Source organism: Stomoxys calcitrans, chromosome 4 (assembly GCF_963082655.1).
Source record: "Stomoxys calcitrans chromosome 4, idStoCalc2.1, whole genome shotgun sequence".
NCBI classification, from domain to species: Eukaryota; Metazoa; Arthropoda; class Insecta; order Diptera; family Muscidae; genus Stomoxys; species Stomoxys calcitrans.
In genome coordinates this window covers 90,466,661-90,490,962 of record NC_081555.1, presented here as the reverse complement: position 1 = coordinate 90,490,962, position 24,302 = coordinate 90,466,661, and positions in this window count along the sequence as shown.

Sequence of the window (24,302 nt, the reverse complement as noted above, 5' to 3'; positions counted from 1 at the left end):
TATATATATTTTTGATCGTCTCGAAATTCAGATTGTGCCAAGTACGGTTTAAATCAGTCTATAACTTGATATAGCTCCCATATAAACCGATTTCCCAATTTGATTTTTTGAGTCCTTACAAGCCGCAATTTTTGTCCGATTTGGCTGAAATTTTGCATACGATGTTCGACTTCCAACAACTGTGCCAAATACGGTACAACCTAATATAGCTCCCATGTAAACCGGTCTCTCGATCATCCTAGTTCGTTTCATAGGAGCTTTAATTTTTGCTGGTTTTTGACAGAAGTTTCGTATGTAGAATAAAATTATGCCCTTCAACTAAATTTATTTTGATTTACTTTAATCAGAGTCTATGGTGGTGGGTACCCATGATTCGGCCCGGCCGAACTTGGCACGCTTTTATTTGTTTTTTTTTTTTTCTCACAAGACCCACAGTGCTTCATTACGTTTCTTATTTCTTGCCAAGCGGTTTCTGCAGATAAATCTCCACCATTTTAAGGCGCCACTGAAAGTCCTTATAAGGCCAGAAGGACTTGACGTAGTTATTATCCAGGAACCATGGTTATGCGGAAGAATGGTTCGTGGATTTAAACTACTCAAAGGTGTGGGAATGGGATACACTGAGTCTGTATTCTTGCAAAGTGAAGTGTAAATGTTTTTCTTCTTTCGTCGCTAAGCACTGAAGGTAGGTAGACAAACAAAGGATAAAAATTGCCAAGCTATTGGAACTAAAGGGTGATTTTTTTGAGGTTAGGATTTTCATGCATTAGTATTTGACAGATCACGTGGGATTTCAGACATGGTGTCAAAGAGAAAGATGCTCAGTATGCTTTGACATTTCATCATGAATAGACTTACTAACGAGCAACGCTTGCAAATCATTGAATTTTATTACCAAAATCAGTGTTCGGTTCGAAATGTGTTCAAATTTTGACAAATTTTGTTCAGCGATGAGGCTCATTTCTGGTTGAATGGCTACGTAAATAAGCAAAATTGCCGCATTTGGAGTGAAGAGCAACCAGAAGCCGTTCAAGAACTGCCCATGCATCCCGAAAAATGCACTGTTTGGTGTGGTTTGTACGCTGGTGGAATCATTGGACCGTATTTTTTCAAAGATGCTGTTGGACGCAACGTTACGGTGAATGAACACATTTCGAACCGAACACTGATTTTGGTAATAAAATTCAATGATTTGCAAGCGTTGCTCGTTAGTAAGTCTATTCATGATGAAATGTCAAAGCATACTGAGCATCTTTCTCTTTGACACCATGTCTGAAATCCCACGTGATCTGTCAAATACTAATGCATGAAAATCCTAACCTCAAAAAAATCACCCTTTATATATAAAAATTACAGCAAAAGTTAGTAGTGAAATGTTGCTTTGTTATTATCTAAAATTTGAGGAAGCGTGGTTTAGGCTCACCTTCACGTCTATTTTACGTATGTTAGTATGAGCTGTGTAAATACAAATATTTACCATTAAATAAAAACCACCAAAGAAAATATCCGCACTCATTTTTAATATTAAGCACTATTTTTCATATAAATGGTTCAACATAATATTGGGACAAGTATACTTGAGCAAAGATGGCGAAATTTAACACATTATTCATAGTTGGCGGTAAGTTTGAAACACCCTAACTTTTGTGAATTTTCTTCAAGTCCTACAACTACATTTTGTTTTATTCAGTTATCTATATGATGTCGACCATAAATGTATCCCAGTCAGTTGGTGAGCCCAATCCTGTTGTTGAGATATTTAATACCATCAGCAATCTGGAGAAACTTCATAATGTGCTGGTTTGTACCACACACAGCTGCAATCCTCTTGCAGTTTTACAATTTTATAAAATTGACGATGATGCTGAATGGGCAATGCAAAAGAATGCCAATTTGCCTGAAACGAAGGCAACACTGGTTCAAAAATTGGATACTGTAGTAGGCGATGTCACCGCCAAACTTTTAACAGTTGAACCAAATTGCTATAATTATGCCTATACTTGTCCATATCCGGTATCAGATATTGTCACACCAGAGCTTCAAAAATACATCGATTTAATAGGCGCGATTGTTTCATCAAGAAAATGTATAACTCCCGATAAATATGAGAAAGCCATTAATCTTTTCGTCGATGGTGTCGAATTTGTAGAACAAGATACTCACAAAGGAAATTCCATAAAGAGAGTATTGCCAGTTGTTGCGTATGTCGCACAAAGATTGCAAGAATTTTGTTCATACTAAAGATGAGTCTTGTGCCTCCATGTCCAAAAGTTTGGGGAAAAAATCTATGCAAGGTGACGTCTAACGACAATCATTATACTTAAAACTAAAATATTATTTAAGTCTTTCATCAAACTATTTAACGACAACCTGCTAATTTAAATAAGAAATTTTATTTATTATTTTATATATCATTATTTTACCTAGTTTGACTGAAATATAAAAATTGACTTTACGCAGTTTATTGAGTTCCAAGAGTTTGCATTGTAAATTTTAATATTCTAGTACACACCACCGAAAGATGGGGGTATTCATTTTTTCATTCATCTCGAAATATCCATTTCCTACCCAACATCGTATATTCTATATCGTCGAACAATTGTTGTTAGACGATCTTGATAAGTTCCTCTGTCCCTTCGGCCGGCAGTCTGTCTGTCGAGATCACGCTACAGTCTTTATAAATGAAGATATTAAACTGTAACAAGTAGCAGTGACCCGACTAAAGAATAACAAGACAGCAGGAGCCGATGAACTATTTACCGTTGAACTATTTAAGACCGGAGGCGACATGCTGATAAGGCGTATGCATCAGCGTATCTGCGCAATCTGGCTAGAAGAACGCATACCCGATGATTGGAACCTCAGCATACTATGTCCCGTACACAAGAAAGGAGACAAGAAGGAATGTGCCAACTACAGAGGAATAAGTCTCCTCTCCATCGCATACAAGATACTCTCGAGCGTACTGTGTGAAAGATTAAAACCTAAAGTCAATAAGACAATTGGGCCCTATCAACGCGACTTTAGACCTGGTAAATCCACCCTTGACTAGATCTTCACACTGCGCCAAATCCTGGAAAAGACCCGAGAAGGACAAATCAATACCTACCATCTCTTTGTTGACTACAAAGCCACTTTCGATACGCCTTTACGTTCAAAGACTACTGTCTGAGTTTGGTATTGCTGCAAAATTAAGAAGACTCAATAAGAATAGAAAAGAGTCTCTGTGGACCATTTAATACCAAACGAGGTTTCAGACAAGGAGACAGCATATCGCGTTATCCCTTTAATATCCTGCTGGAGAAAATTATACGTGATGCAGATGTGAATAGATATGGCACACTAATCACAAGGGAACACATGTTACTCACCTATGCCGACGAAATCGGCGTCATAGGTCGGTCACCGGAAGTAGTAAATGCCAGCTTTGAAAGAATCGAAAGAGAGTCAGTGAAGTCTTTTGAAGGCAAACGCGGTGGTACACGCAAACCGGGAAGACCAAAACCCGATGGAAAGATCAAGTGGTGGGAGACTCAGACAGATTCTCAAAGAAATGAGAACTTAAAATGGAAGTCTTTGCGACTGTCAGAGCGGGACACACACAGAAGGTGTTCAATAGTCTCTTCTTCCTCGATGTCCCTACAACTTCTGCAAAAGTCGTTGCTGGCAACCTTCAGTCTATCAGCATGTTTTCTGACTAGACAGTGGCCTGTCATGACGGACACAATGACTGAGACATCTATTTAGCCAATGACAGCAAAGCAGTAGACCTCTTCAGGTCTAGATGAGGCCACATAGTTTTGGAATGCTCACAGCCTCCTCTTTGTGACCATCTATTATTCGTTGTCCTTCGGGCCTGGAGCTGAACACTTAGCCTACATGTCGCTAGAGAAATACCCACAGGTTCCAGTTTCCCTTGATTAGGTGAGGTAGTTCCTAGTCTCGCTCTCCTGGGATATTTCTGTGGCCCTGCACCCAGAACTGGTGAATTTTGAACTATTCAGCCATATCGTTGAAAGATCAGCAACAGTCGAGGGCGGTTTCTGTGTTGAGAAATACGTTCTCCAGAGATTCAATAGCGTCCTGGCTGTCTAAGAAGATATTTATGCCAATCGTCGTAATGACATTATATTCCATTCCACCACTTCCTTAATTACAAGGATCTCTGCTAGATAACCTTTTCTATATGACCGGTTCTAGATCTTTAGAGTACAGCCTAAAGCCAACTGATCGATTAGTTTAAAACCATCCGTATAGAAGTCTCTGTAACTTCTATTAACAAGGATATCGTAGTTCCAATCGGTTTAGGAGAAGTGGTACAGTACTTTTTGTCAAAAAGCAGCTCAGGCAGGATATAATCCACACTGCCTGGAACATTGGACATTGTATCAATGATAACACAATGTCCGTAGCCGCCACAAGACCAAAGAGAAAGCCTCACGGCTGTGGTAGCATTAGATGTCCAGGGGCATTAAATGTAGCATTAAATTCAGTGCGTCAGATAGTGTCGTCCTCAGTGCGGCTGTGATGCACAAATAAGGCATCCTTTGATTTCGGTTGAGGATTGAATAGTAGGTGGACTTTTTAAGCGCCGTCTACCAGACCACAACACCATATTGCATTATTGGTCTGACAACTGCAGTATATACCCAATGCAAAACATGCGGTCTAAACCCAAACTTTTGCCAAGCGCTCGTGGGTTTATAGGGCAAGAGTTGCCTTTCTTGCCCTTTCCAAAATGTGGGATTCGAAGTTCGAACCGTAATAGCCATGTCATCAGCATATGCGACCACTTTTACGCCTTTTTCTTCCAGAGACAATAATATATTATTAATGACTATATTCCAAAGTAGAGGAGAAGGTATACCTCCTTGAGGAGTTTCTCTACTGACCCACCTTTTTGGATCCACAGATCTCAAGCATGCCGCAATGCATCTGTTAGTAAGTAAGTTGTTAGTAAACTTTCTTACGGTAAAGTTGATGCCTAGAAACTCCAACTCCTTCATGATTGACGTCGGTTTTACACTATTGAAAGCAACTTCAATGTCAAAAAATGCTACAATTGTATATTCCTTGACAGCGAGAGAATCCTCCATGTAGCCGACTAGGTCGTAATGGGCTGTTCACTTACTTAATGCATCCTCATTTTATTTTGATATTTTGAAAAACTTTTCGATAATGTATCGTTGTTCCGAAACATTACTTAAAGTCTTGGCTTCAAATAGAAGGCATCTTATCACTTTTCGTTATAGAAACAATCATACAATTATTCCTATTCTCGGGGAAATGGAAACTTTATGTGTCGTTCAGTTGATTTTGCCATATAGTTTTCTTTGCATTTTTAATATCATTAAATAATAATGATACTCTAACATCAAAACCACACTTCATACAGTAGAAATGTTTAGTTATTTACATTTCATCACACACGTCATCAGCATACGCGACCTCTTTTTCATTTTTTTTTCTTCCAGAGACAGTGATATGTTGTTAAGGGCTATATTCCAGATTTACACCTCCTTGAGGTGTTCCTCTGCTGACCCATCTTTTTAGATTCACAGATCCCAAGCCTGCCGTAATGCATCATTTAGTAAGCAAGTTATTAAAAACTTTCTTAAGGTAAAGTTGATGCCTAGAAACGGTTTATATGGTAGCTATATCAGGTTGTATACCGATTTAGACCATACTTGGAAAAGTTGTTGGAAGTTACACCAAAACGACATATGCAAAATTTCAACCATACTGGATAAGATTTGCTTCCTCTTGAAGCCCAAGAAGTATAATCGGGATATCGGTTTATATGGCGGCTACATCAGGACATGGACTGATTTAGACCATACTTGACACAGTTATTGGAAATCAAAATAAATTTCGACCAAATCGGATAAGAATTGCGCCCTCTAGAAGCTCAAGAAGTCAAAACCCAAGATCGGGATATGTGGCAGCTATATCAATACATGGACCGATTTGGCCCATTTACAGTCCCGACGGACCAACACTAAAAAGAAGTATTTGTGCAAAATTTCAAGCGACAAGCTTTACTCCTTCGGAAGTTGGCGTGCTTTCGACAGACGGACGGATACGGATATGGCTGGATCGACTTAAAATGCCATGAAGATCAAGAGTATATATACTTTATGGGGTCTTTGGCGCATATTTCGAGGTGTTACAAACGAAATGACAAAATAAGTATACCACCCATCCAATGGCAGAGGGAATAAAAAAACAAGTCAAAAAACAAACAACATTTGTAAATAAGTTTAATATAATAACTATTTACGCATTTTAGCATAATAACTATTTACGCATTTCTTTCGCGTTCAGACCAAGATAATTGTACTCATGCATGCGTAGCCAAAAAATTGTGCTCGTGCCTGATGGTACAAAAATACATCTGATGATACATGAATACATTTGAGCAAACAAGTAGTAAGTAAATAGTAAACAAAATATTTATTTGATCTATTTTTATTAAAATAAACAATGTTTTTGTATAAAAATAGCCAACTTCCCATCAAAGCCTCTTATTATTCGTAGGTTGTGGAATATAACCCCAAGTACAATGTATAAACTTATTCTTCCTTTGGTGTTTAGTGGTAAGTCGTGGAAATCACTTTAAAAACTTTAATTAAAAATACTGTCTATTTTAGCCTTGATCTGCCTGACCCATTCTATGGAGGATCGCCTGGACTTAAGTGTTATTGACGATTTCCTTGAAGCGGTTAACAATCAACGCAAAGTAATGCTCTGCATGACCAACAGTTGTGATCCCTTAGCTGTTCAAAAAATGTTCCAAGTTCAAGATGGAATTGAGAAAAGTCTTAAATCGAAACAGGGCTTCTATGAAACAGAAGAGTTCTTGTCATTCAAATTGGATGTAGTAATTAAGAAATCTGTTGAAAATATGCTGAAACTTGAACCCCAATGTGTGGATCCTACATACGTCTGTCCCACTCCTGTGAACGTTAAGGCTCCACAATTTGTTTTTGACTATACCAATATGTTGCAGGATATGGTTGCCTATGGCAAATGTATTAACATGAACAATGTAGAGAAGGCTGTTGATATCATAGCCAAATGTGTGGAATATGTTGAAGATGCTAACGATCATTCACGCAGTTATTTGCAAAGATTGATGCCTGTAGGTAATTACGCTATTCAGGGATTTAAGAAACTGTGTGATGAAATGTAAATTACTAATCATTTTTACTGTATAAAGTGTTGTTTTGATGTAAGAGTATTATTATACAATGATATTAAAAGTCCAAAGAAACTGAACGATACATAAACGTTTCCATTTCCCCGAAAATATCACCAAAAAATAATTGTGCGATTGCTTCTATAACGAAAAGTGATAAGGTGTCTGATTTTTGAAGCCTTAAACTCATGTTTCAGAACAATGACACATTATCGAAAAGTTTTCCAAAATATCAAAATAAAATGAGGCAGTATTAGTAGGTGGACAAATTACTTGTTTGCAGTAGGATGGATGAACGTTAGGTTAGGTTGAAAAGTGGTGGCGGATATTAATCCACCCCATGACACTATGGATTAGGAATTCCGTGCTTCTTACAAAATTCTTTATTGTTTTCCATGCCACACCCCTTGGAGGCCTCGAATCCTGGCGAAACCTTCAGAAAAAACCTTTTCTGCTAGGGGTTTTCCCCTCCTAATGCTGGCAACATTTGTGAGGTACTATGCCATGTAAAAACTTCTCTTCAAACAAGTGTCGCACTGTAGCACGCCGTTCGGTCTCTTCTTTAAAAAGAAGTCCCCTTATCATTGAGCTTAAACTTTAATAGGACTGCACAGCGAAAGCCGGGCAATGACATAGGAAATGCTCCAACGTCTCATCATTTTCCCCGCATGATTTACACATGCTGTCACTTGCCGCACCGATTTTACATAAGTGAGCTCATAGTCCTATGTATCCCGTTATGATACCAAAACTATAATTGACCTCCTTCTTACTTGCTTTCAGTAATAGGCTCGTCTTCTCACAATCAGGGTCTCCCCATAGGATTTTCGCCGTCCTACCGACCGTTTCGCTGTTCCACAGGGTTACATGCGCATTCATCGCCTGCGCCCTTAAATCGGACTGTGTCGACCCGAAAGGCTTCGGGCTAACCAAATTTTTCGACGGCAGTTCTCTGGTTTTCACTACCAAATCGTCTACTCTTTCATTCCCCCTTACTCCGCTGTGGCCACACACGCAAGCAATGCGGATCTTGCCATTCTCATGAGATAACGGTCTTGGTTGTTATTGCCATGGTGGCCAGTTTGCTGTCTACAAAGATGTTCACACTCGACGTTCTTGTGTGAAAACCTCAGGCATTCCATTATGGCCTGCAGTAGCATATTATGGTCATGCAGTCGAAAACAGATCTCAGTCCCTACGTTCTTAATGAAGATCCCCAGGTCCACTCTGCACTCTAGCTAGTTTATGCTATACTGATGGTAGCATGAACTTCTAGATGGCAATACCAGAGTTCCGTCAATCCAAGACTGTGACTCTGGCAGCAGTGTCTCTCACTTGACATTGAGTGTTGTTTAAGGTATTCGATCGGAAACCTCTTTTATTCCATTCAGGTTTCCTATCATCGCCTCGATTATACCGCGACGATATTAGCTGTCCCCATTCTCTATCCATTCTCCCATCGCCTTAAGCCTCATAGCCACAGTGGCTGCCTCACACTTAATCTATGTGTCTATGGGTCGGATATCTAGAATAGTTTCCAGTGCCGTAGTGGGCGTGGTTCCCCTCACTCCGCCTATGCCAAGACAACATGGTCTCTGAACGTGTTGCATTATCCTTACATTGCACTTTTTCTCCAACGCCGTCCACCAAACTACTGAGGCGCAAATAGATATTGGTGTAGTCACGCTCCTATAGAGCCAGTGGACTATTCTCGGATTCAAGCCCCATTTCGAGCCTACGCCCCGTCTACATATTGCGCAAAATCTGTGAGCATTCTAAGTGCAGTCCTGAATGTGACACTTCCAGTTGAGTTTCCTGACCAAAATAACTTCTAAGTACACAGAAAAAAATGGTTTTAATCACGAGATTAACTGATCCAATAATTTTTGAATCACATTTTTTGAAATTTCCAATTAAAACCATTAAGGACAAGTAAATGTCGGGCGGTACCGACTGGATAATACCCTACACCTACCCTATCTATTTTTTTGAACCAATTTTGATGGACCTCGCCGGATATTTTCAGATGGGTATTCAACAATCCGTATCCCATTTCGAGCAAATAAGTTCAAACCGTAATACACTCAAACAAAATTTGTTATTCAAAACAGCAAAAATGTTTGCTAAAATAGCAGTTTTTGTCTGCTGAAAATGGGAAAGCAGACATTACTGCTATTTCAGCAAATATAGGTCTGCTGTATTAGCAAACATTTTAACTGCTATTTCAACTGACAAAATCTGCTGTTTTAGTACACACGTCTGCTAAAAAAAAATTGTTTGCTACTTTTTATTGTTGCAAAGATGATTTTAATTTGTGGAATATTACTGTAAAGAAGCAACCTGATCCATCCATTGGTATACATTTCGAAATGTGGCTAGCTCGCATTTTTTGTTATTGCTCTATTAATGTGCATAGGACTGGCATGGGCTTTTGTATCTAAATTTGAAGAAAAAATATTATGGAAGAAAGTTTACATTCAGTGGTGATTATAAACTTCCACTGAGACACACATTTACACATGTGTTATATTTTTATACCCACCACCGTAGGATAGGGGGTACATTAATTTAGTCATTCCGTTTGCAACACATCGAAATATTAATTTCCGACCTTGCAAGGTATATATATTTCGGATCGTCGTAATATTCTAAGATGATTTAACATGTCCGTGTGTCTGTCCGTCCGCCCGACTGTCCGTCCGCCTGTTATAATCACTCTACAGCCTTTAAAAATTAAGATATTGAGCTGAAATTTGGCACAGATTCGTCTTTTTGATGGACGCTGGTTAAGTTCTTGAACAGGCCAAATCGGACCATATTTAGATATAGTTGTTATATAGACCGATCTACCGATAAAGGGTCTAATGCCCATAAAAGCTTTATTTTTTATCCGATTTCTAGATTTATAGATTTATTTATTACCCAGTTTCGTCGAAATTTGAAATAGTGAGTTGGTTTAAGCCTCCCGACATCTGACCCAAATTTGAGTCTGATCAGATTATATACATATAGCTATCATATAGACCGATATTTCAATTTAGGGTCTTAATCCCATGAGAAGCAGATTTATTGTCTGAGAATGTTACTTGTATATGAGTTCTCGGGACCTGAATAAAATATGATCGATACCAGCCCCTATTAAGATATAATTACGGATATAGTAGTGGAGTTACAATAAAATATGATGACTATTATATCCTTGTTTAATTTGGTCCATATCGGTCCACATTTGGTTATAGGTGCCATATAGAACCATAAGAAAAAGCGCATTTATTCTCCGATTTCGTTGAAATTTGACGCAGCGACTTATGTTAGGCTTTTTGACATCCGTGTCCCATATGGTTTAGATCGGTTTATATTAGCTACCAAAAAGGCCCATATTTTGTACTACAAAATTTAACAGTGACTTGTATTTATTAGACCACTCAATGTCCGCGTCGAATTTGGGTGCACAAGTTATCCAATTTTCACCGGATTGTGACGAAAGGGGGTTGATATATATACCCGAGGTGGTAGATATCCAAAGTTCGGCCCGGCCGAATATATAGAGTTTGACAGTTGTTTACGTGGAAAGCAGAATAGAGTACCATTCCTTCGACGATACAGTTTTGGAGTCCACCATGGCGGTCGCTATTTGCCCCTCGGTGTGGTTCTAGGACATGTCGTTCAATTCGCCTCAGTATTGAATTGAAGGTTGATCTATGAAGTGTGTCCATTGAAGCACAACACCATATTGCATTAAATGCCTGACAACTGCAATATATTGGGTTGCCCAAAAAGTAATTGCGGATTTTTCATATAGTCGGCGTTGACAAATTTTTTCACAGCTTGTGACTCTGTAATTGCATTCTTTATTCTGGCAGTTATCAGCTGTTACTTTTAGCTTGCTTTAGAAAAAAAGTGTAAAAAAATATATTTGATTAAAGTTCATTCTAAGTTTTATTAAAAATGCATTTACTTTCTTTTAAAAAATCCGCAATTACTTTTTGGGCAACCCAATACAATCAGTGCAAGGGACGTGTCTTCAAACTCTTAAGATTGTCACTGATACACTGTATAGGGAAAGAGTTCCTCTTCCCACCCTCTCCAACAGGTTGGCATTGATATATCGATTTAAAATGTCTCGACAATCATGAATATAAAAAAAAAAAAAAAAATAAAAAAACGTCATCCCTTTTGTAACACAATTTTTTGAGGTGTTTCAGAGGGAATGATGAAGTTTGTGTTCCCTCATCCTCATCCAAATGAAAATAAAATTGTATTGACGCATTTGAATGCAAAATTTAATTCATTTCAGACAAATAAATTTCTATATATTTTTGTTGGTCAGTATAACGGCCTTTTCCAAACGAGTTATACGTTCTCAAATGGCATTCTTTTAAGTATTTAAATTTAATTTCAAATTTCTAAATCATGAGTGCGAGCAGAAAAAGCGCATATATTGCTGTACAATGATATAGGTTTGAACATTCATTGAATAACAAAGCCTGATTGAAGATGTCTAAACTCAGCGCATTATTGACAATTTGCGGTATGTTAATAATCAATTTGCATATGAAAACAGCTCCATAACCAGATTACTTCTATAACTTCAGTCCTTTATGCCATGGCTAATAAAAAATTAACACATGCCGCTGCAATGCCATATATAAGGAATGTTGCCATTGATTTTATGGATTTTATGGCCAAATCGGTTAATAATTGGGCCTTCTTGAGGCTCAAGAAGTCAAAATCCCAGATCGGTTTATATGACAACTCTATCAGTTTATAGACCGATTTCAACCATACTTGGCACAGTTGTTGGAAGTCATAGCAAAACAACTCATGCAAAATTTCAGCAAAATCGGATAAGAATTGCGCCCTCTAGTGGGTAAAGAAGTCCATATTCAAGATCGATTTATATGGCAGCTATATCAAATTATGGACTAACATAAGTCGCTGCGTCAAATTTCAACGAAATCGGAGAATAAATGCGCTTTTTCTTATGGTTCTATATGGCACCTATAACCAAATGTGGACCGATATGGACCAAATTAAACAAGGATATAATAATCATCATATTTTATTGTAACTCCACTACTATATCCGTAATTATATCTTAATAGGGGCTGGTATCGATCATATTTTATTCAGGTCCCGAGAACTCATATACAAGTAACATTCTCAGACAATAAATCTGCTTCTCATGGGATTAAGACCCTAAATTGAAATATCGGTCTATATGATAGCTATATGTATATAATCTGATCAGACTCAAATTTGGGTCAGATGTCGGGAGGCTTAAACCAACTCACTATTTCAAATTTCGACGAAACTGGGTAATAAATAAATCTATAAATCTAGAAATCGGATAAAAAATAAAGCTTTTATGGGCATTAGACCCTTTATCGGTAGATCGGTCTATATAACAACTATATCTAAATATGGTCCGATTTGGCCTGTTCAAGAACTTAACCAGCGTCCATCAAAAAGACGAATCTGTGCCAAATTTCAGCTCAATATCTTAATTTTTAAAGGCTGTAGAGTGATTATAACAGGCGGACGGACAGTCGGGCGGACGGACAGACACACGGACATGTTAAATCATCTTAGAATATTACGACGATCCGAAATATATATACCTTGCAAGGTCGGAAATTAATATTTCGATGTGTTGCAAACGGAATGACTAAATTAATGTACCCCCTATCCTACGGTGGTGGGTATAAAAATATAACACATGTGTAAATGTGTGTCTCAGTGGAAGTTTATAATCACCACTGAATGTAAACTTTCTTCCATAATATTTTTTCTTCAAATTTAGATACAAAAGCCCATGCCAGTCCTATGCACATTAATAGAGCAATAACAAAAAATGCGAGCTAGCCACATTTCGAAATGTATACCAATGGATGGATCAGGTTGCTTCTTTACAGTAATATTCCACAAATTAAAATCATCTTTGCAACAATAAAAAGTAGCAAACAATTTTTTTTTAGCAGACGTGTGTACTAAAACAGCAGATTTTGTCAGTTGAAATAGCAGTTAAAATGTTTGCTAATACAGCAGACCTATATTTGCTGAAATAGCAGTAATGTCTGCTTTCCCATTTTCAGCAGACAAAAACTGCTATTTTAGCAAACATTTTTGCTGTTTTGAATAACAAATTTTGTTTGAGTGTATTACGGTTTGAACTTATTTGCTCGAAATGGGATACGGATTGTTGAATACCCATCTGAAAATATCCGGCGAGGTCCATCAAAATTGGTTCAAAAAAATAGATAGGGTAGGTGTAGGGTATTATCCAGTCGGTACCGCCCGACATTTACTTGTCCTTAATGGTTTTAATTGGAAATTTCAAAAAATGTGATTCAAAAATTATTGGATCAGTTAATCTCGTGATTAAAACCATTTTTTTCTGTGTACTTAGAAGTTATTTTGGTCAGGAAACTCAACTGGAAGTGTCACATTCAGGACTGCACTTAGAATGCTCACAGATTTTGCGCAATATGTAGACGGGGCGTAGGCTCGAAATGGGGCTTGAATCCGAGAATAGTCCACTGGCTCTATAGGAGCGTGACTACACCAATATCTATTTGCGCCTCAGTAGTTTGGTGGACGGCGTTGGAGAAAAAGTGCAATGTAAGGATAATGCAACACGTTCAGAGACCATGTTGTCTTGGCATAGGCGGAGTGAGGGGAACCACGCCCACTACGGCACTGGAAACTATTCTAGATATCCGACCCATAGACACATAGATTAAGTGTGAGGCAGCCACTGTGGCTATGAGGCTTAAGGCGATGGGAGAATGGATAGAGAATGGGGACAGCTAATATCGTCGCGGTATAATCGAGGCGATGATAGGAAACCTGAATGGAATAAAAGAGGTTTCCGATCGAATACCTTAAACAACACTCAATGTCAAGTGAGAGACACTGCTGCCAGAGTCACAGTCTTGGATTGACGGAACTCTGGTATTGCCATCTAGAAGTTCATGCTACCATCAGTATAGCATAAACTAGCTAGAGTGCAGAGTGGACCTGGGGATCTTCATTAAGAACGTAGGGACTGAGATCTGTTTTCGACTGCATGACCATAATATGCTACTGCAGGCCATAATGGAATGCCTGAGGTTTTCACACAAGAACGTCGAGTGTGAACATCTTTGTAGACAGCAAACTGGCCACCATGGCAATAACAACCAAGACCGTTATCTCATGAGAATGGCAAGATCCGCATTGCTTGCGTGTGTGGCCACAGCGGAGTAAGGGGGAATGAAAGAGTAGACGATTTGGTAGTGAAAACCAGAGAACTGCCGTCGAAAAATTTGGTTAGCCCGAAGCCTTTCGGGTCGACACAGTCCGATTTAAGGGCGCAGGCGATGAATGCGCATGTAACCCTGTGGAACAGCGAAACGGTCGGTAGGACGGCGAAAATCCTATGGGGAGACCCTGATTGTGAGAAGACGAGCCTATTACTGAAAGCAAGTAAGAAGGAGGTCAATTATAGTTTTGGTATCATAACGGGATACATAGGACTATGAGCTCACTTATGTAAAATCGGTGCGGCAAGTGACAGCATGTGTAAATCATGCGGGGAAGATGATGAGACGTTGGAGCATTTCCTATGTCATTGCCCGGCTTTCGCTGTGCAGTCCTATTAAAGTTTAAGCTCAATGATAAGGGGACTTCTTTTTAAAGAAGAGACCGAACGGCGTGCTACAGTGCGACACTTGTTTGAAGAGAAGTTTTTACATGGCATAGTACCTCACAAATGTTGCCAGCATTAGGAGGGGAAAACCCCTAGCAGAAAAGGTTTTTTCTGAAGGTTTCGCCAGGATTCGAGGCCTCCAAGGGGTGTGGCATGGAAAACAATAAAGAATTTTGTAAGAAGCACGGAATTCCTAATCCATAGTGTCATGGGGTGGATTAATATCCGCCACCACTTTTCAACCTAACCTAACGTTCATCCATCCTACTGCAAACAAGTAATTTGTCCACCTACTAATACTGCCTCATTTTATTTTGATATTTTGGAAAACTTTTCGATAATGTGTCATTGTTCTGAAACATGAGTTTAAGGCTTCAAAAATCAGACACCTTATCACTTTTCGTTATAGAAGCAATCGCACAATTATTTTTTGGTGATATTTTCGGGGAAATGGAAACGTTTATGTATCGTTCAGTTTCTTTGGACTTTTAATATCATTGTATAATAATACTCTTACATCAAAACAACACTTTATACAGTAAAAATGATTAGTAATTTACATTTCATCACACAGTTTCTTAAATCCCTGAATAGCGTAATTACCTACAGGCATCAATCTTTGCAAATAACTGCGTGAATGATCGTTAGCATCTTCAACATATTCCACACATTTGGCTATGATATCAACAGCCTTCTCTACATTGTTCATGTTAATACATTTGCCATAGGCAACCATATCCTGCAACATATTGGTATAGTCAAAAACAAATTGTGGAGCCTTAACGTTCACAGGAGTGGGACAGACGTATGTAGGATCCACACATTGGGGTTCAAGTTTCAGCATATTTTCAACAGATTTCTTAATTACTACATCCAATTTGAATGACAAGAACTCTTCTGTTTCATAGAAGCCCTGTTTCGATTTAAGACTTTTCTCAATTCCATCTTGAACTTGGAACATTTTTTGAACAGCTAAGGGATCACAACTGTTGGTCATGCAGAGCATTACTTTGCGTTGATTGTTAACCGCTTCAAGGAAATCGTCAATAACACTTAAGTCCAGGCGATCCTCCATAGAATGGGTCAGGCAGATCAAGGCTAAAATAGACAGTATTTTTAATTAAAGTTTTTAAAGTGATTTCCACGACTTACCACTAAACACCAAAGGAAGAATAAGTTTATACATTGTACTTGGGGTTATATTCCACAACCTACGAATAATAAGAGGCTTTGATGGGAAGTTGGCTATATTTATACAAAAACATTGTTTATTTTAATAAAAATAGATCAAATAAATATTTTGTTTACTATTTACTTACTACTTGTTTGCTCAAATGTATTCATGTATCATCAGATGTATTTTTGTACCATCAGGCACGAGCACAATTTTTTGGCTACGCATGCATGAGTACAATTATCTTGGTCTGAACGCGAAAGAAATGCGTAAATAGTTATTATGCTAAAATGCGTAAATAGTTATTATATTAAACTTATTTACAAATGTTGTTTGTTTTTTGACTTGTTTTTTTATTCCCTCTGCCATTGGATGGGTGGTATACTTATTTTGTCATTTCGTTTGTAACACCTCGAAATATGCGTCAAAGACCCCATAAAGTATATATACTCTTGATCTTCATGGCATTTTAAGTCGATCCAGCCATATCCGTATCCGTCCGTCTGTCGAAAGCACGCCAACTTCCGAAGGAGTAAAGCTTGTCGCTTGAAATTTTGCACAAATACTTCTTTTTAGTGTTGGTCCGTCGGGACTGTAAATGGGCCAAATCGGTCCATGTATTGATATAGCTGCCACATATCCCGATCTTGGGTTTTGACTTCTTGAGCTTCTAGAGGGCGCAATTCTTATCCGATTTGGTCGAAATTTATTTTGATTTCCAATAACTGTGTCAAGTATGGTCTAAATCAGTCCATGTCCTGATGTAGCCGCCATATAAACCGATATCCCGATTATACTTCTTGGGCTTCAAGAGGAAGCAAATCTTATCCAGTATGGTTGAAATTTTGCATATGTCGTTTTGGTGTAACTTCCAACAACTTTTCCAAGTATGATCTAAATCGGTATACAACCTGATATAGCTACCATATAAACCGTTTCTAGGCATCAACTTTACCTTAAGAAAGTTTTTAATAACTTGCTTACTAAATGATGCATTACGGCAGGCTTGGGATCTGTGAATCTAAAAAGATGGGTCAGCAGAGGAACACCTCAAGGAGGTGTAAATCTGGAATATAGCCCTTAACAACATATCACTGTCTCTGGAAGAAAAAAAAATGAAAAAGAGGTCGCGTATGCTGATGACGTGTGTGATGAAATGTAAATAACTAAACATTTCTACTGTATGAAGTGTGGTTTTGATGTTAGAGTATCATTATTATTTAATGATATTAAAAATGCAAAGAAAACTATATGGCAAAATCAACTGAACGACACATAAAGTTTCCATTTCCCCGAGAATAGGAATAATTGTATGATTGTTTCTATAACGAAAAGTGATAAGATGCCTTCTATTTGAAGCCAAGACTTTAAGTAATGTTTCGGAACAACGATACATTATCGAAAAGTTTTTCAAAATATCAAAATAAAATGAGGATGCATTAAGTAAGTGAACAGCCCATTACGACCTAGTCGGCTACATGGAGGATTCTCTCGCTGTCAAGGAATATACAATTGTAGCATTTTTTGACATTGAAGTTGCTTTCAATAGTGTAAAACCGACGTCAATCATGAAGGAGTTGGAGTTTCTAGGCATCAACTTTACCGTAAGAAAGTTTACTAACAACTTACTTACTAACAGATGCATTGCGGCATGCTTGAGATCTGTGGATCCAAAAAGGTGGGTCAGTAGAGAAACTCCTCAAGGAGGTATACCTTCTCCTCTACTTTGGAATATAGTCATTAATAATATATTATTGTCTCTGGAAGAAAAAGGCGTAAAAGTGGTCGCATATGCTGATGATATGGCTATTACGGTTCGAACTTCGAATCCCACATTTTGGAAAGGGCAAGAAAGGCAACACTTGCCCTATAAACCCACGAGCGCTTGGCAAAAGTTTGGGTTTAGACCGCATGTTTTGCATTGGGTATATACTGCAGTTGTCAGACCAATAATGCAATATGGTGTTGTGGTCTGGTAGACGGCGCTTAAAAAGTCCACCTACTATTCAATCCTCAACCGAAATCAAAGGATGCCTTATTTGTGCATCACAGCCGCACTGAGGACGACACTATCTGACGCACTGAATTTAATGCTACATTTAATGCCCCTGGACATCTAATGCTACCACAGCCGTGAGGCTTTCTCTTTGGTCTTGTGGCGGCTACGGACATTGTGTTATCATTGATACAATGTCCAATGTTCCAGGCAGTGTGGATTATATCCTGCCTGAGCTGCTTTTTGACAAAAAGTACTGTACCACTTCTCCTAAACCGATTGGAACTACGATATCCTTGTTAATAGAAGTTACAGAGACTTCTATACGGATGGTTTTAAACTAATCGATCAGTTGGCTTTAGGCTGTACTCTAAAGATCTAGAACCGGTCATATAGAAAAGGTTATCTAGCAGAGATCCTTGTAATTAAGGAAGTGGTGGAATGGAATATAATGTCATTACGACGATTGGCATAAATATCTTCTTAGACAGCCAGGACGCTATTGAATCTCTGGAGAACGTATTTCTCAACACAGAAACCGCCCTCGACTGTTGCTGATCTTTCAACGATATGGCTGAATAGTTCAAAATTCACCAGTTCTGGGTGCAGGGCCACAGAAATATCCCAGGAGAGCGAGACTAGGAACTACCTCACCTAATCAAGGGAAACTGGAACCTGTGGGTATTTCTCTAGCGACATGTAGGCTAAGTGTTCAGCTCCAGGCCCGAAGGACAACGAATAATAGATGGTCACAAAGAGGAGGCTGTGAGCATTCCAAAACTATGTGGCCTCATCTAGACCTGAAGAGGTCTACTGCTTTGCTGTCATTGGCTAAATAGATGTCTCAGTCATTGTGTCCGTCATGACAGGCCACTGTCTAGTCAGAAAACATGCTGATAGACTGAAGGTTGCCAGCAACGACTTTTGCAGAAGTTGTAGGGACATCGAGGAAGAAGAGACTATTGAACACCTTCTGTGTGTGTCCCGCTCTGACAGTCGCAAAGACTTCCATTTTAAGTTCTCATTTCTTTGAGAATCTGTCTGAGTCTCCCACCACTTGATCTTTCCATCGGGTTTTGGTCTTCCCGGTTTGCGTGTACCACCGCGTTTGCCTTCAAAAGACTTCACTGACTCTCTTTCGATTCTTTCAAAGCTGGCATTTACTACTTCCGGTGACCGACCTATGACGCCGATTTCGTCGGCATAGGTGAGTAACATGTGTTCCCTTGTGATTAGTGTGCCATATCTATTCACATCTGCATCACGTATAATTTTCTCCAGCAGGATATTAAAGGGATAACGCGATATGCTGTCTCCTTGTCTGAAACCTCGTTTGGTATTAAATGGTCCACAGAGACTCTTTTCTATTCTTATTGAGTCTTCTTAATTTTGCAGCAATACCAAACTCAGACAGTAGTCTTTGAACGTAAAGGCGTATCGAAAGTGGCTTTGTAGTCAACAAAGAGATGGTAGGTATTGATTTGTCCTTCTCGGGTCTTTTCCAGGATTTGGCGCAGTGTGAAGATCTAGTCAAGGGTGGATTTACCAGGTCTAAAGTCGCGTTGATAGGGCCCAATTGTCTTATTGACTTTAGGTTTTAATCTTTCACACAGTACGCTCGAGAGTATCTTGTATGCGATGGAGAGGAGACTTATTCCTCTGTAGTTGGCACATTCCTTCTTGTCTCCTTTCTTGTGTACGGGACATAGTATGCTGAGGTTCCAATCATCGGGTATGCGTTCTTCTAGCCAGATTGCGCAGATACGCTGATGCATACGCCTTATCAGCATGTCGCCTCCGGTCTTAAATAGTTCAACGGTAAATAGTTCATCGGCTCCTGCTGTCTTGTTATTCTTTAGTCGGGTCACTGCTACTTGTTACAGTTTAATATCTTCATTTATAAAGACTGTAGCGTGATCTCGACAGACAGACTGCCGGCCGAAGGGACAGAGGAACTTATCAAGATCGTCTAACAACAATTGTTCGACGATATAGAATATACGATGTTGGGTAGGAAATGGATATTTCGAGATGAATGAAAAAATGAATACCCCCATCTTTCGGTGGTGTGTACTAGAATATTAAAATTTACAATGCAAACTCTTGGAACTCAATAAACTGCGTAAAGTCAATTTTTATATTTCAGTCAAACTAGGTAAAATAATGATATATAAAATAATAAATAAAATTTCTTATTTAAATTAGCAGGTTGTCGTTAAATAGTTTGATGAAAGACTTAAATAATATTTTAGTTTTAAGTATAATGATTGTCGTTAGACGTCACCTTGCATAGATTTTTTCCCCAAACTTTTGGACATGGAGGCACAAGACTCATCTTTAGTATGAACAAAATTCTTGCAATCTTTGTGCGACATACGCAACAACTGGCAATACTCTCTTTATGGAATTTCCTTTGTGAGTATCTTGTTCTACAAATTCGACACCATCGACGAAAAGATTAATGGCTTTCTCATATTTATCGGGAGTTATACATTTTCTTGATGAAACAATCGCGCCTATTAAATCGATGTATTTTTGAAGCTCTGGTGTGACAATATCTGATACCGGATATGGACAAGTATAGGCATAATTATAGCAATTTGGTTCAACTGTTAAAAGTTTGGCGGTGACATCGCCTACTACAGTATCCAATTTTTGAACCAGTGTTGCCTTCGTTTCAGGCAAATTGGCATTCTTTTGCATTGCCCATTCAGCATCATCGTCAATTTTATAAAATTGTAAAACTGCAAGAGGATTGCAGCTGTGTGTGGTACAAACCAGCACATTATGAAGTTTCTCCAGATTGCTGATGGTATTAAATATCTCAACAACAGGATTGGGCTCACCAACTGACTGGGATACATTTATGGTCGACATCATATAGATAACTGAATAAAACAAAATGTAGTTGTAGGACTTGAAGAAAATTCACAAAAGTTAGGGTGTTTCAAACTTACCGCCAACTATGAATAATGTGTTAAATTTCGCCATCTTTGCTCAAGTATACTTGTCCCAATATTATGTTGAACCATTTATATGAAAAATAGTGCTTAATATTAAAAATGAGTGCGGATATTTTCTTTGGTGGTTTTTATTTAATGGTAAATATTTGTATTTACACAGCTCATACTAACATACGTAAAATAGACGTGAAGGTGAGCCTAAACCACGCTTCCTCAAATTTTAGATAATAACAAAGCAACATTTCACTACTAACTTTTGCTGTAATTTTTATATATAAAGGGTGATTTTTTTGAGGTTAGGATTTTCATGCATTAGTATTTGACAGATCACGTGGGATTTCAGACATGGTGTCAAAGAGAAAGATGCTCAGTATGCTTTGACATTTCATCATGAATAGACTTACTAACGAGCAACGCTTGCAAATCATTGAATTTTATTACCAAAATCAGTGTTCGGTTCGAAATGTGTTCATTCACCGTAACGTTGCGTCCAACAGCATCTTTGAAAAAATACGGTCCAATGATTCCACCAGCGTACAAACCACACCAAACAGTGCATTTTTCGGGATGCATGGGCAGTTCTTGAACGGCTTCTGGTTGCTCTTCACTCCAAATGCGGCAATTTTGCTTATTTACGTAGCCATTCAACCAGAAATGAGCCTCATCGCTGAACAAAATTTGTCAAAATTTGAACACATTTCGAACCGAACACTGATTTTGGTAATAAAATTCAATGATTTGCAAGCGTTGCTCGTTAGTAAGTCTATTCATGATGAAATGTCAAAGCATACTGAGCATCTTTCTCTTTGACACCATGTCTGAAATCCCACGTGATCTGTCAAATACTAATACATGAAAATCCTAACCTCAAAAAAATAACCCTTTATTTCAGGTTATCGACCAACTCGGACCATACTTGCTGTAGATATTGAAATTGTTTGGCACGCATGTGGAAGGTTGTAGGAGAAATCGTTGAAATAATCTTTAGCCAAATTGCATAAGAATTGCCTCCTCTAGAGGCTCAAAAAGTAGCATTAGGAGATCGGTTTATATTTAAACCATACAAGCATAGTTGTTGCAAGTCAAAACAAAAGCCTACGTGCAAAGACTTCAGCCAAATCGAGTAATAATAACGCTCTCTAGAGGCTTAAACAGTCAAAATCCTAGATCGGTTTATATGGCAGCTATACCAAAACATGGACCGATATGATCTACTTACAATCCCAACTTACCTACACTTACAGGAAGTATTTGTGCAAAATTTCAAACGCCCTTCGAAAGTCTGAGTGCTTTCGACGGACGGACGGACAGACAGTCGGATATGGCTAAATCGATTTAGAATGTCAAGACGATCAAGAATATAAAGATATCTCAGATGAATATTTCAATGCATTACAAACGCATTGGCGATATTAGTATACCCCCATCCTATGACAAAGAGTTTAAAAAGAAACAATTAAAACAGAGCTAAGTTCGGTCGTGCCGACTCTTTTATACCCTCCACCATGGATCTCGAACTCGACAGGTGCGAGTTCTTTTCCCGGTATCTCTTTTAGGTCAAACAAAGGATAAACAAGTAAAAAGGAATTAAGATCGGCCGGGCCAAACTTTGGATACCCACTATCTCGGGTATATATGTTAACCCCCTTTCGTCACAATCGGGTGAAAATTGGATATCTTATGCACCCAAATTCGACACGGACATTAGCTGGTCTAATAAATATAAGTCATTGGTGAATTTTGTATTTCAAATTTCAACAAAATCGGGTAATAAATAAAGCTTTTATGAGCTTCAAACCCTTAATCGTCAAATCGGTCCATGTGACAGCTATGTCTAAATACATTCCGATCTTTACCATATTTAGGTCAGATACTCTTTAAAATTTCAGAGAAATCGGATAAAAAATAAAGCTTTTATGGGTTTCAGACCCTTGATCGGCAGATCGGTCTATATGGCAGCTATATCTAAATATAGACTGGATATCGGGAGGATCAAAGCAACTCACTGTTTCAAATTTCAGCGAAATCGGGTAACAAATAAAGCTTTTGTGGGCTTCGGACCCTTTATCGGCAAATCGGTCTATATGGCAGCTATATCTAAACAAAGTCCGATCTGAATCATATTTGGTACCTATGTTTGGGAGGCGTAAAACTACTCACTCTTTCAAATTTCAGCGAAATCGGTTAAAAAATAAAGCTTTTATGGGCTTTAGACCCTTTATTTGGAGATCGGTCTATATTAAAGCTATATCTAAATATAGTCCGATTTAATCCATATTTAGGTCACATGTCGGGAGGCTTAAATTTACCCACTGTTTCAAATTCCAGCTAAATCGGTTATTAACTAAAGCTTTTATGGTCTTCAGACCCTATATGGTCCGATCTGACCCATATTTTGGTGAGATTTCGAAAAGCTTCAAGCTACTCACTGTTTCAAATTTCAGCGAAATCGGATAAAAATTAAAGCATTTATGGGCATTAGACCCTTTATTGGCAGATCGGTCTATATAGCAGCTATATCCAAATATGGTCCGATTTGGCCCGTTAAAGAACCTAACCAGCGTGCATCAAAAAGATGTATCTGTGCCAAGTTTCAGCCCAATATCTCAATTTTTGAAGGCTCTAGAGTGATTACAACAGACGGACGGATCTATTGCTATGCTATTGGAGCTATGACAAGTTATGGTCCGATTCCGACTATGAATGTTGGAGATCATAGAGAAGCCATTGTGTAAAATTTTCATCTAACTCGAATAAAAATTGTGCCCTTAGGAGCCCAAGAAGTAAAATAGGGAAATCGGTTTATATGAGAGCTGTATCAGGCATTAGACCGATTCAGAACATATTTGACACGTATGTTGAAGGTCATGGGAGAAGCCGACCTCTTTAGGCAGATCGGGTGATACAGCTATATCAGACCAACGGATCATTCTTAGCACCATTGTTGGAAGTGATCACCCCATTTAGAGGCTCAAGAAGTCAAGATCCAAGATCGGCTTATATAGCAGCTTTGTCAAAACATGCACCGATATGGCCCGATTAAAATCCCAACTGACTGAATAATAAAAAGTATTTCCGCGAAATGTCAAGCGCTTAGCTATATTCCCCTTACTGTCAAGACAAGAATATACATACTTGGTTGGTTCTCAGTTCAATATTTCGGTGTGTTACAAACGGAATAACGAAATTAGTATACTCTCATCGTTAAGTGGTGGGTATACATTCAATAAGACAGACGAGAATTACACTATATAAGACACTGATACTACCCGTGCTGTTAT